The sequence below is a fragment of the Haliotis asinina genome, chromosome 2, assembly GCF_037392515.1.
Source record: "Haliotis asinina isolate JCU_RB_2024 chromosome 2, JCU_Hal_asi_v2, whole genome shotgun sequence".
Taxonomy (NCBI): Eukaryota; Metazoa; Mollusca; class Gastropoda; order Lepetellida; family Haliotidae; genus Haliotis; species Haliotis asinina.
Window position 1 is genome coordinate 823647 of NC_090281.1, and position 4433 is coordinate 828079.

Genomic DNA, 4433 nt, shown 5'->3' on the forward strand with positions numbered 1-4433 from the left:
ACACACACACACACACACACACACACACACACACACACACACACACACACACACACACTATATCTATCTATCTATCTATCTATCTATCTATCTACCTACCTACCTATACACACACACGTGCGTGTGTGTGATATACACATGTGTGTCATATGTCCCATATAAAGAATCATTGAAAATATCCAACTTGTCAATGTTATATTTTGCTGGTTCTGAGGGGATTTCGTACACCTTGTGTCACGTCAAATTTGTAACCGTAACACAGTGTGTGGTATGGTGTACTAGATAAATCACTATGTCCTCAAGATTTCAGATTTTACTTGGAGCACGAAGTTACTGCTGACTGTTGACAATTGTATATATCCACATGCATATATCCACATACATATATCCGCGTACTGTGTAACAAGTAGCTTGACCATTGTTGCGGAAGTGTATTTTCAAACAAGTATAACTCGTTCACAAATAGACTTTAGTGCATGAAATTTTACACCAGTTTAGAAAAAGGTAATTTCTATATGACCAAGTGGATACTTGTGGATAACGAAGACGTTGAGCGCGATGGTGACGAAGTAGCACGATCCCGACGTCGGGTTTCCTGGCTCTCAGACCAAACTCATTCAGCCTGTTTGACCGTATATCCTCTGAAGTCCAGGCACCCTTCCTGCTGTGCCCTCATTCGGGGCAGCGCGATCACACAATTGTACCTTGATGTATCGAACTTGGGCTGCAGTGCTAACTCGAGATCTACCTGTACGGGGACGGTCAGTTTTCATACCCATTTGGTTGCAACGAGCTGGAAGCCATGATATCTTGCTCAGACTAACACTCAGACGCTTGGCAATAGAAAATTGGTTATCTCAAGCATGTTTTCTTTCAATGGCGACGTTCCGTGGCGCAGAGTCAAGACGTCACGTTGTGATTTGACCTTGAAACTCCTTCAAAACGAATGCCAATCTCTGAAAGTAATCTGGATTTTCTTGCCAGACAGTGAATGCTCTTTACTGCACAATTTCAACTGAAAAGTGTTTTTTGTTGCGCCGTGACGATGCTTTTCTAATCCTTGTACGAAATCTCATTCAAATCAACAGTTACAAGTAAAATCGATCTTTTCTTCTGCAGTTGTGTAAAATCATGTTATCAACACACGTGTTACATATTTTGACGATTGTTTGAACACAATAGGTAATTAATAGATTTTTAAGAATAGAAAATCGCTTATGCGTTTCTTTTTGTGTTAGTATATATTTATATACATATTGTAAACAGGTATGAAAGTGTGAAAGCAAAAGAAAAGAAACAATTTCTCAAAATCCACAGCATTTACCTGTTTACCTACATAGATTATCTACAAATCCACAGCATTTACCTGTTTACCTACAGATAGATGATCTCACACCACCAGTAAAATAACTTAGTAACATATATATGCATACCAGGACTGAAATCTTTAGAATGTTAATACCTGTTTTCTATTTTTTATAGATTTCCTTACACCCGTATGTACAATAGATAAACAGAGGTACACGGGCAATGTCTTCAGTTTCTCTTATTGTAACGTAATGTGTTATACATGTTATCAACACAGTGAAACATAACCACACATATAAAATGACATGTTGCACACGTGTAATAATCCCTAAAACAAATTTCATTCATCAGATATCAGACTATGACCTTCATGACCCCAATGGAATGTGGAACTACTTTTGGGAGCAAAAACTACTTTTGGCTGTGAGAGAGACTGAGCCCGTCACAAAACGTCGCTGTGTTGCTCGTGGTTGTCTCAGTGAATTTTCTGCCGCCGAGTAGCTTTCCCATGAATAATAGTTCCAGCTCTACAATTCCAACAGTTACTTAAGATGATAAAGATTGAATTTCAGGTCAAAATATGTTTGTATTTTTGGTTTTCGTGCAAGAAAAGGTATTGAAAATATCGCACTCTTTACTTAGGAGTATTACACAAGAAGTTTACGTCCAGAATCACCTTTACGTCCAGAATCACCTTTGTCAAGCGACAACAGCTGATTCCGTTTTAAGTGGGGTTTGTTCTTTGGAAGTGAAAGCTTCGATACTGTAATTGGAAATTTTCCAGTTACCTCAGTGGGATTTGTATCATTGCAAAAGTGTTCAATTTACCAAAGAAAAACAATTTAAGGCTTGATTCTTTATCACAAATTCTTGTCTCCCTGCCATATATTGTTCAACTGGTTTACTTTGTCCACTTGACTACATATAATGACATCAATGTTTGTCGAATTATTATCTGTGATGACATCACCCTTTGTCCATTAATTATCTGTGATGACATCACCCTTTGTCCATTAATTATCTGTGATGACATCAACCTTTGTCCATTAATTATCTGCGATGACATCACCCTTTGTCCGTTAATTATCTGTGACCACGTCAACCTTAGTGATTAACTTGTATAGAAATGGTAATGTATTACACAATTGATACAGAATTATTTTTAGAAATTGGTCAGATGTGCCATATGTTACGGGAGTAGTCAATGTGAGCGACGTGAACACACGCCAGTACTCCCAACCAGGATTCTGGCTCACATTCTCTCAGTGGGGCACTCCATTCGCGCACACGAAATTAGGTACTTCTACAAGCGATCCATGGCCGGTATTGCTACAGTTGATCCTGATTTAGATTTAACGAGTGTTTTGAGTTAATGTAAATTTTCTACTTTAGTTCAGGCGATGGGAGTGAACTGAAGTTAACTTGACACGTGCTATCTGAATGTTACCACCCTATCCTACCCGTGTATTGTCAGTCATAGCATAGGCCTCTCAAACACACACACGCAGTAGCAGCTAATGAACATCAACGTATGTCACTTGATGACAATCTGATCACCGTATCCTGGTCACGTGTCGGCATGCAGTGTCACGTGATTCCACGACCCTACATCTAGTAAATCCCTCGGACTCCCCTGGGCCGAGTGACCCGACGCTCAATCTGTCCAACTATAAGCAACATTACGCTCCATACAAAGTGACGAGATTGCACGTGCAAGACAAAGCACGTCAAGCGACACATGCCCTCACTCGTCTTGTGAACAGGCTCTGTGCAAGGTCACGTGATTTTCCTGCGACCTTCCCAAGTGGCATTATTTGTTTCACGTGACGTGTGTATCAAGTACTGCGAGTACATTTTATCGATTGTGTGTGTGTGTGTGTGTGCTTGCGTGCGCGCGCGCGTGTGTGTGATTAGGTGTCCTGTTTCAAAAGGTGGTCTCATATATATTGTTCAGTGAACCTTTTGTTCACTTTCCTCACAAAGAAACACGTTCAGCTAGCTGCATTCCGCACTGACAGATGTGTTCTTCAATGAGACTGTCACCCAAATCTTATACAGACTGTTGAAGTTTGTTTTCATTACCAAAACTGGCATATTTCATATAATGGAAGCGTTCTGGAATCACATTAACCTAAAGTTAAAGTATCTGTGCACATTCCATAACAGCTAAGGAATAGGCGTAAATCAGAGATACGCGTTCGGTTTTAAATCATATTTAGAGCTATTACAAGTTCGTTACACCTCGGATTTTCCAATACAATATGTTTATCTTCTAAACATGTGACAGGACATGATAGCCCTAAATTTAGTTTAAAGCAGAAAGCGTATCGTGAGAATTTGAATGATTAGAGCTATCATAATTTCGTTATATACCTCTGATATTTCAACAGAGAATTAGAGGTATATAACGCGATTTGATACTTCTGAATGACTTTGATTAACCAATCATAATCCAGATAGAACAAGTATATATATATGGGTGACATCCTCTTTGATTCTAGAGCACGTCGTTTCGACACAGTAAAACTGGTGGGTGTACAGTTGCTCTGTAGAACTGACAAGTATACACACACCCAATGGGATGTTCTTCTAGACACTGATGCCGGTTCCTCGACGTCCTATCTACGTGTTCTCCTACCCGTGGTGACGTCGTTGTGGTACTGTGCACAGCCATTGCGTGTCCAGGCCGTCTCTCCCTGCTAACCAGATTAGCTTCAAGTATGAAATGCCCCAGGGGACATTTCCATGCTCATTGTTTAAAGGCGAATCACACCTCTGCACCAAGCAACAATCACATTACCTATGGAAACCCGTCCGGGCCATACTCCGCCAACGATTATCACCAGAAACTAATTGAGCTTATTTGGCCGCTTGGGAAATTCCGAGGAGAGATCGCTCCTCTGCAGGTTATCTGAAATAATTTTTGAATGATAGCTGCTTTTGATTCCTTCAAATTAGTATGAAATATTTATATTTGCGCTGTCTTTGTCGGTGAGCGAGGGGCACGCACCAACAATTTATCACTAGCTAATTGGAGGAGAAAATACACCAAGGAAGGCTAAAGGGTTGTTGCAAAATACTTTTAGTGCCCAGCTTCCCGCAGACTTGATCACGCACCTCGCCCC